Raw genomic sequence first — 10,999 nt, forward strand, 5'->3', positions numbered from 1 at the left:
GCTCTCCTTGCAAAGCATTATGGGATATGCTGTAACAGCAGCCCGCTGTCGCCATAGGCTGTCACTACCCGACAGCAGCGACTAATAACAAAGATGGCGCATGCACCATGCGGAGAAAGAGGAGTTATGTAACAGAAAGATAACTGAGTTCAATTTAAGTCCACTATATAGTCCCCGCTCTATATAGTGATTGAAGGATTCAGGGGTTAGGGCGGATGCTCGGACAGAGGAACTTTTATGAGTTATAAGAACAGCGACTTTTAAACAGAGCGTGCAAGAGGAAAAATGGGCTAGTGCACGCTCTCGCACATGTTTAATAGTTGGGAGTGGGTACAGGGTTGTGCATGTGCATTTTTTTAAAGTTGAGAGGGTGGGTCTTTTTTTAAAAATCGCACATCGAAAATCTTCCTCAATACCTTTAAAGAGGCATTCAATTTTGTAATTATACTGCCACCTGTGGCCAGAACACAAAACTGCAGCACACTCCTGTTCGTTCTCGTAGCTGGCACTCGTAAATTAGCAAGGTTTCCTTCTTTTTACATTTTTCACCTTACATGGAGTTTCCATTGGTGTCTGAGTTGAGCTGGACTTCTTAGAGTCCACAAAATCCTTCCTTAAAATAAAGCTTTGATTGTTTGCTAGGTTGAACCCATTTAACTTTGGCTTGACGTCACATTCGCCCAAGTGTGCCGGAACCGACCCGATGTAAATTAATGAAAGTAGGCTACAGGCTTATAGATGCATTGCCGCTGAACTATGCTTTAATCATAAAGGGTCAAATAAAAAGGCTAATTCAAAGATATTTTTTCAGTGAAAACTTAAATAATGTCACTGTAACATCATGTATGAGAACATCTGCATGAAACTTGCAGCGCTTAAACCACATGTGATTTGTTATTCACCAGAAAGTAAGAAAGTACAGTAGAAGCAAAATGTTTCTATGAAGTTTCTTGTATTGTTTGATGGATTGACTTTATTGATCTCAGGGGTGTGCTTCGAGGACACAGTGGTTAGGGCACACGACCCATGTACGGAGGCCTTAGTCCACGACCGGGGTTCGAATTTGACCTGTGGTCCTTTGCCGCATGTTTCTCTTTAAATCCTTCCACCAAATCTATGAAACCTTATTAAAATACACATAAAATGCATTTAGGCCTTGTCTACATGTGAATATCTTTTTTATTATTTCTTTTCACCTATAAAACTCACTTGCAATCTGTTCAAACTGCTTCGATTATTTTCATATATTCATTTTGGACCCCGCCCTGCGATGGACTGGCAACCTGTCCAGGATGGACCCCGCCTCTCGCCCCTAGATAGCTGGAGATAGGCACCAGCACCCCTCGCGACCCCAGTTGGGACAAACGTGTTGGATAATGGATGGATGGATGGATGGATTTTAGACCCGTCAAAATTGCTAAAAAAAATCATGTATGGGTTTTTTTCAGGAAAAATAATACTTTTCTCCTGCGCTGTAGATGTAATATTTTTTTTGTATTAATAATTTTAATGAAAAAGTTGTAACTATAACCTTTAAACACAAGTGTCCAGAGAACGCTGCTCTGATGAACACCATGTTATTATCTTTACCTGTACAAACCAAAGGACTGTATTTGGCATTGTAAGGTTTTAACTTGCATTCACCAAAAATAGAGAAAGAGGAGGGGAGCATCTGCATGAAGTTTGCAGCTGTTAAACCGCGTGTCATTTCTCTCGAAGGTCTGAGCCCGTATCTGGAAAGGACATCAAACTCAAGCTTATTGTAGATGCAAGTTAGGAAATGTGTGGCTTTTGGTTACCGTTGTTGTGCTACCTCCTAGCAGCAACACAAAGTGATAAAGTATTATAAACTCAAAACACTGAAAGAAAGTGTTCGCAAATAAAGGTTGTTCAGCACTTTGTAGGTCACTGGTTTAATGAGGAACAAAAAGAAGTGATCTAAACAGTTGTTAGCTGAAAGCTTTCTTATCTTTGTTTTTTTTTTTCTTCTTTTGATGGTTTTATTGTTTTCTGCAAATCATGAAAACATGTCTTCAGAAAATACTGTTTGTCTTGGGGTTAAGGGTGCGGTATGACAGCATTGTTTTAAATAGTTACTCAATCTTTTTTTTTCAGACCTTAAAGTGATAAGGCTTTGCACTTCTTTGTAAACCTTTATGTTGTTTGTAAAACATTATCAAATAATTCCTTGGGAAAATGCTTAGCTAAGCTTCTTCTAATGTCCATGCTTATATGTAGTGGACATCTATACAGCAAAAACCTGTAAAAAAAAAACAACAATGTAGTGAACATCTTCCATTTTATAAAAAATAGAGCATTTCAACCAATGCTGGTTAAAGGATGCAGTTCCACTCGGTGCAGGCACAGAGCGCTCATCCATTGAAGTGTGAACTAGCATATGTTATAATATGGTCAAATTCAAATGCAAACAATGTGCATCGCATGCTGCAGTGCTTCCATATCCTGTCATGCACTGTCTATCTTCTGGAAACGTGAGAAAAATTGCTCATCGCTGTCTGTGGTTCCATTCTTCAACCATGATCTAAAATTAGGAGGATTTCTCTTCTGGTAAATATTACAGAAGTAACACTTACCAAACCTTTGGGGTTTAATGGTTTTAGGAATAGAAATGAGGGGTATATTGTGCAGACATTAACCATAGCAGGCTTAAGAGTCTGGGAAAAGATTCTTAACCCACCAACCTTACTGGAAGTGATTTATTTTAGACTTGATTTGTTTGGTTAATGAGACCTAGTGTAGAAATAGCCGTAAACCCTGTCTGGTTATGGGTTTGTGAGCTTCTACAAACTCCCACCACAGTCTCGGGGCTACAACTGCTGTTACTTTTTCATAAAGCTTTCTCTACTTCATTATTTCTCCAGAGCTGCTACGACCAAAACAAGTGACAGACTGACAGAAATGCCTTGTTACAGCCTATAGAAATCAAAACCTTACTTAATAATCCAGATCTGTGATATTTTAACAAGACAAAAAGCACATGGATGGGTTAGAAATTAAAAGGTGAGTCTGTCTTGTTCAAATGTTAGGAAAGCTAACATGAGTAGCTTTCCTAGTTTAATAAATTAAATCCTTTTTTCAAGTATATAGTATAAAGATCTCTTAAACTGGCTAGAATCTGACTGAAAAGTCAATAATTTTTTCTAGATATGCGTTTGACCTTTAACAGCTGTGAGAAAATCACCCCCTACAAAAGGCACCATGTTATTTTTATTGCATTTTTATCCAAAATATATCTGAAAACGCTGATTATAATGTCAGTTAAATTGAATGAGAGCTTTAATGGCACTCAGAAGGCTCCATAGACTGGGTATAAACTGTTTTCTTGCTTATAGCATAGATTCAATACAATCATCAAGCGTTTGCTGTAGGTGTTTCAAGATGGCGTGCGGCTGATGAAGTGCTTCAGTCCTAACGACATGAAGAAGTTCATTAGTGCCTGTGGAGAAGCAGAAGGAACCTAAAATGCACTTACTGGCATGACTTCATATCTATATGTATGTATCCTAAAACTTAACATTTATTATACACTGAGTGTATACAAAATACAATTACGTTGCTTACAGCTTGCAACAGATTGGAATTAAAATTGGTCCTATTCTAGTTATTATAAAAATAACATTTTAATTTAATCAGTCTGGGATTAGCAATGATTCATCTTGATATTTAAATTGAGCAATTATATTGGCTTTAGAATAAAAAAGTATCTTGAAGAAATCACTCTAGGATGCGCAAACATGAAATCAGCTGCTTTAAAGGAACATTTTAAGTAAAGTCAGAATATTAAGAGTGTTGTAAAAGGTTTTAATTTATTAAACTTTATTAGAGAGGACAGGAGCTTTTAGGATTGAAGTGTTAAACAGTAAAGTGAGAAAAATGAGTTATCTCTGGAAACAAATACTTAACAAGTTGATCAAGGATGTGTTTTGATCCAGATCGGGGTGTTCTTGGCTCTGTCACTATGTTCATCTCAGCACTGTGAGCAGCTACTCTGTGACAGCAGCTGTGATCAGTTCAGAAAACTGTATGTTTTTGGCATAAGATAAAAAAAACTCTAGTAATATTTATAATCCCATTGTCAATGTTCCTGATAAGAGGGGCTTCCAAAGCAAAAATGAGTGAGATAATCAGAAGCCAGAGTCTGATACAAGGTCTGCAGAGACATGCATTAAAAAAGAGGAAGTTTGAGAAAGTTTGACACCAACGGTTATAAGTGATCATGAATTAATTGTGAGTCATTTCAAAACCTCACTGTGTCCTAAACCTTGAACACGTGTTTTCACAGGTAAATAAAGTAAGCTGTTTTATAACAACGTTGTTTTTTGCTATATTACAGAGCAATCTAATAAAATAGACTAAACAAAATGAGTTCTAGTCCTCCAGGACCAGTGGCCTTCATTTTTCAGGCATTTCTCTTCTAGAAAACACTCATTTTACATGAATGAATAATCAATCCAATAGAACCTGTTTAGGGGGATCATCTGACTATTTAACTCAGGGGTTAGAAGAGATAAATGTCTAAAACATGGGGGTCACTGTCCTTCAAAGAGCAGAGTCAAGCAAATCTAATCAATTATCCAGGTAAGAAGAAAAGCATATTTTTTTAACCATTTACCAAAATCTTTTAGAGCAGCCCGATCAGAGCGCTGACTTATTCCTGACAGAGCAGCTGTCAACATAGCAAACGATTAGGGTGATGTCAGTGAGGCCTTTCCAACACAAACACTTGGAATTCACTAATACTGTAGTCTGACCGACCCATGGATGAAATTTTGATTTCAGAAGTGGGGGAGACGCAAGTATTTTTCAGTATAACTAACTTCAGCGTGTTTGACCATCCAATCACAAACCAGATTCAGATGTTTATAAAGTGAGCTTCTCAAGAGTGACAGCGGTGACAGCCAATCACACATGAAAAGATGGAGGGCCAATCAGGAGCTTGTGGGCGATCTAAACTCAGGGAAACGGTTTTCAACTTGAGCTGCGGTTTTCCGCTTGGTCCTAGTGCTCAACGATTGTCTGTGCACTGTAGTATAACATTGCTTTTGGACAGTAAAAAATGAAGGCGACCAAAATTGATTTTTGAAACAGTGCAGGGGGCATGTCCCCCTGTCCCTACCCAAAATTACGTCCATGGGCCAACCAGACTCACTTACGCTGTGTAGATGCCATATCAGTCTGGAAAGGAGCGGGTAAGGCCCGATTTCAAATGCAGGACTAACAGTGGAAACAATTTACAACCAATCAGATAACTATGTATGTGATGCAAAATCATCTGCGTGAAAAAAGAAAGGCTCTTATAGTTATCTTATAGTCAGTTATTGAAATTTTGACCATTTAAACAGCATCCGCCCGTGGATCAGGTTGCCTCTGGCTGCTGCCCATTTCTCCTAGCACGAGCCTCTCATGGTTCCCCATGAGTGTGGTTGGTCCACTGGGTGATGGCCTCACATCACCCCTCCTGGCTTTGCCGGGCTCTGCAAATAGGAACCTGACCAGGAGGCATTCTCCGACGAACCCCAAGGTTAGCTCCTGGCTCTGCTGTGCTGGGTGATGTCACGTGCCTCAATAAGGGCTTTTTGAACCACTCTTTGTTTGACCCAGACAAGCAGCTGAAATTAGCTTCTCTACATATTGGATGGGCACTCCCTTAGAGCTCAGACATCCGGTAGAGGCTTAAAGTATAACCTATTCTCTTCCGCATTGAGGGAAGTTGCCTGAGGTGGTTCGGACATCTTTGTCGGATGCCCTCTGGACCTCTCGAGAGGTGTTCCAGACATGCCTAACCAGGAGGAGGCCCAGGGGATGACCCAGGACACAATGGATGGACCATATTTCTCGGCTGGCATGGTAATGCTTTGGGTTTCCCTCACTGGAGCTGTAGGAGATGTCTTGGCAGAGGTAAGCATGGGAGTCGCTGATGAGACTGCTAAACTCAGCTAAAACCCAGACCCGGATAAAATGGTAGATGACGACTGACGAGTATACTGTACCAGTATACAGTGGTTTTGGGACCTAATAAAGAGCATCAATAAAGCATCACTTAACTCACCTGCAATCTTAACCATTATGGTTACGGAAATGTGCTGTTATGTTATGGGCCCTCCTTCTATGCTGTGATTGGTCCAGCCTGTTTTAGACCAGAGAGTATTGCACCAGACTGTCCGGCATCCCATGTAAGTCAATCTGACTGGCTAGGCTAGCTAATTCACAAAATGAAACTCCATATAATACCAATGGAAACAAGCTGGGAAAATGGGAAAAAAGCTTGTTAGCAATTAAGAGGGCTGTTTTATAAGGGTTTTCTCAATGAAACTGGAAAAGTGTGTCAAGCTCAGAAGGATTGGATCCAGTATTCGAGACAGACAGACAGATTTCTCAAAACGTTTATTAGAAACAGAACTGCAGCGAATGGCATTGGCGTCTAAGACAGGTACCTCTGCTGGACGAGAAAACAGGTTAGTCACTAACCTGGTCTTATAGTTCAGTTCGAGCCTAGAGAATGCGGTTTGTTCCAGCTGCTTGGCTGCCCAGAGAGTCCCAGACACTGATGTCCCGTTGGTCGGTGGACAGGTAGGAGATCAGAACTGAGCAGACGGAGGAAGGCAGGATAATCCAGAGGGCAAAGCCAGTGTCGACAACATGCTTGGGAGTCAGAGCCAAGAGATCAAAGGTACGAAGAGGTGCCGAGGGGAAATCCAAGACAGTGTCGGGAAACAGTTCCAGGTTCGGGACATAGACAGGCTTAAATCCAGTAGCAGTCCGAGGACAGGTCAGGCAACAGATCAGAACAGAGACAAGCAGACTCAGAGGTCTAGAGGCAGAACAGGTCAGGATCAGGCAATCAGAAACACTCAGGCAGACTAGAAAAACTTTCACCACAGGCTCAAATAATCTGGCACTGATAAATAACCTGAACGGTGGTTAAATAGAGGCTAAAGCAGGTGGATCGGATGGACGTTAATGAGAAATGGGCAGAGATAAGCAGGTGAGTGTAATGAGTAATCAGACCAGACATCCGTGCCAAGATCATAGCAAAGTGTGTCAATTAATTTTGTTTTCAATATTCCCTCTTTGTTTGATTATTCTTTGAGACATTCCTTTTTCTTTTCTTATTAGAAACAACCTATTGGGCTGGGTGAGCTTTGGGCTTCACAGTAGTTTATTTTTATTCAATTTGGCCTTTTTTATTGGAATTAGGTATTGGTCAACTGAACTGTAAATTTACAGTCATATGTTTATATTACTGTTTTTATGTATTTATTTATTTATGTTTTACTATTTTTCAAGGCTGCAATTTAAAAAAAGATGAAATTGTCCAGAGAGCTGTTCCAAACGAAATTTATTTTTGTTGTACACTTGTGTAAACAAAATGACAAATAAGATCTGTCTAGTCTCTCTAATGTTGGGATCCACAGTGTGTGCATTAAGCAAACCAATGCCTTATGAGATGAAAAGAAACTACTTAAAAATATATTATTTAAAAAATCAATATAATGTATACTGCACTTGATAATTGTAACAATATGTTGACATACTGTAAATACTGTGAAATATAAATATTTCACTCTCTAATTATTATAAGGTGAAATATTTGTATTAGCAGTCTGTATCATTGTTATCCTGAAATGTTTGGGAACCCCTGCACTTGTACAGTTTTTTATTTAGCTGAATTTTGTTTTTTAATTTTGATGGCTTCATGTGTGTATTTGTGTTATTTGGTTTTTATTTTTTGTTTATTTTTTCTTTTATTTTTATGTAAACCTTGAGTCTGAAAAAAGTATTATGATACATCAAATAGCTTCTCATAGGCTTGTTAAATAATATAAAACAATCGCATTTGTGTTGCAGCAAATATAATACCCATTTAATACAGGGTAGTTATTTCATTGGCTCACTAACTAATACAGGCTAACTTACCATACTACATGTCAACACTTACCATACTACATGCTTGCTTGTTCTGACTTGTTAGGATGTAATCTGTGAATGAGTGTTTGATAAAACAACTCGTTTAAAGACTTCTCCCGCACATCCTGGTAAAATAATGACTTGTCCCTTGTTCTCCTCACTTCACAAAAATACAGAGACATTCTGCCGCTTGCCCATTTCTGTAACCTCAAAACGGCGCTCTTGGTCAGTGTGAGCCAACAAAGCTGCCGTTTCATGTGGGCTTGTCCTGACCTCAGTGATCTCTTGTCTTACAAACTAGACAATTAGTTTGCATGATCGTGATTGGATGCAAATACAATAACTGCTTTTTTTTGCCTCCGTTTCCCTTCTCATAGCTGTATCGCTATGTTGTCCCTCATAATAGTGACATTGTGTGTCTTTTGTGTTTGTTCATGCCAGTAAGCCCAGATATAGTTCACCTTATCTCTCCCAAAAGTGAATGTGATGGATGAACGATACAATTATCAATTCATTTCTACGAGACGAAGCAAAGGAAAATATTTAAAAGAGGTTTGTTTTCAGAGACAAACTGTAAACATAAATAGACCCATTCTGAGCACTATCTTTTCTCAGATTATTTGCACTTTGCTGCAGCTGATTACATTGCGCTTCAAGCTGTGAATATACTTTTTCTCCGTGGTGCATGAAGAAAGCATAAACAGCACTCTGCAGATCGAGCACGCCGATAAAAAAGCAGATGATTTGAGCTATTTTACCGTCTTTTCCTGTGCATGCCCTCCTCTCAAAGTTCCAGGGCAAACTGAAAAAGGTAATCTCATTTGTAGTGTGTGACAGCTTATTTGCAACCATGCACATAGCCATTTTTTAACTCTCTCTCTCTCTCTAATGGGCCCGCCAGTGATGCTTCTTCTGCTCGTAAACTCATAAAGCTGATTTCACAAAGACACCCTGGAACAGTTTAGATGACACATTGCCATCGCCTGTGAACTCAAGTTATCAATCAAGCACCAATTAACATGCTGGGTTTAGAGGGAATCAAGGGCTCTTTGATGTTGTGGGGCTGGTGTTTGGTGCCACGCGTGTCACCACCATGACGGCTTTACATTTTATCCCCGATGTTTAAAAAAAGAAAAGAAAAAAAGCATCTCAGAGGTATAGTCCACTAAAACAGATAATTTCCACCACATTAACAATTGTAATTTCTATCAATAAAATGTGCTAATTTAAAGAAAAAGGGCAGTGCAGTGAAATGATAAAATAGTTTGTCAAATTTCAGTTTATCAATTGTTCCAACATCGGATATCCTGTTTTATTTGCCGGCTGTGACTCCGACCCCCTCCTCAACACAAACCACCACTTCCTCTGTGTAGGTGAACCTCAAACACAGTACAGAGCACAGCAGCTGCACAGTGAACGTGTACTTCCTCCTCGTAGTGACAGTGAAAGGATCCGCTATGCACCGACAAAACAATCTTCTTCAGAATGCAGCCTTCTTGGTTTCGATTAGGCCCAGTTTTCAGGAATCAGAGGCCTGTGATGATATCGCTGCAGGTTACATCCAAAACAAGCGAAACTGACAAGGCTGGAGTCACGTTTTCATATCGATGAAGTCATTCAAGTTTTGACTGTTGTCGTTTCTTTTTTCTTTTTTTTTCTGCAAGACAAGCGAAGTCGCTTTGAGAAAACAACACACTTCCAATAGACAACAAATCATGTGTCTGGGAATTGTGTGTGCTCGGTTAATTACAGCTGAGATAACTGAGTTCAGTCCTCTAACACAAGTGTTTTGCAGAGTCGAGCTAAACAGGGAGAAAGAAAAGTAGGCGACTGGCACATTCTCTACAAAAATGATGTCCCAAAGCTACTAATCAGACAACTCCTGATCTAGATCTAGACCTCAGATTGTGCTAATGAATTCTAATTCTTGTGTTTTAGCATGTAAATAAGTATTAAAGTGGTAGACAGACAATCCCTGCCTGCAGCAAAAGGTTTTAGCATAAATGATCTGCACTTGTGAGCGTCATGCTGCACCTTTGAAGCTTTTTTTTTTTTTTTTTTTGTGAAGGATTTATTTTGGTTGCACACAGAATGAAACAAACTCTATTCCTTTTAGGTATACAAAATCATGTACCTATCTTATAATCAGTTTTGGGGGGGATTTGCCATTTGTCGTGGCTTTGTTTGTTTAGGAGCATTCTCAGCTGTTTCACCTCTGAGTAAATTCATTCAGCTTACTTACTTCCTCGCAGCAGAGCAGTGTGTCTGGTTGATATGATCAACCGAAAGCTGTCATGATACAACATAAAAACCAGGGAATGGGGAGCAGAATAAAACCTGCTGAACTTGTAGCAATTTTTAGACAAAGCAGTAACTGTGGACTGTATCTTAACAAAAGACAATTTATTATTATTATTTATTTTTTTGTTCTTATGGATAAAACATTTCCTTTAAAGGAATAATCTTTTAGGGGAGGCACAATGCTGTATACTTTACTATAACATTCATTTTTTTATTACAACTAGATTAAAATTTTAGGTTTAATGGCTTTAAAGTGAAGGTGACGACCATATTTCTGAAATCTGATCTGGGGACATTTCCAGCTGGTAGATAAAAAGAAATTTGATTAAATTTAGGAAAATAGGACAGTAATGGTTTCATTTATTTTTACATATTTTTTGATAACAAAAATCAAGTATAAAAGCTGGGAATGCCTCTCCTCATTATACGTGTTTCTTAAGATTAATAAAATTAATAAATCGATACACTGGAAAAACTATCTAGAAACTAGAAAAAGCTGTTTCGGAGAAACATCAAAGTGGGAATGCTTTTGCATTAACTTGGCTTTCAGCTAACTTTTACGGTTTTGCTTCAGTGAAGCTTCAAACTTTTAAAGAATTTTTAAAGATTTTCAGATTTATAATGGAAGTCTATGGACGGAATGTTCAGCTGCTAGAGTGTGCCACTCTAGCGTTTTCAAACATTTCACTTATGCCGAACAGCTTCAACTCACTCGCTCATTTTTTACTCTATCTAGATCAATTTTACATCAAAACGTAGGGATTTTTGT

This window comes from Cyprinodon variegatus, unplaced genomic scaffold (genome assembly GCF_000732505.1).
Source record: "Cyprinodon variegatus isolate N-32 unplaced genomic scaffold, C_variegatus-1.0 Scaffold226, whole genome shotgun sequence".
In the NCBI taxonomy this organism is placed as follows: Eukaryota; Metazoa; Chordata; class Actinopteri; order Cyprinodontiformes; family Cyprinodontidae; genus Cyprinodon; species Cyprinodon variegatus.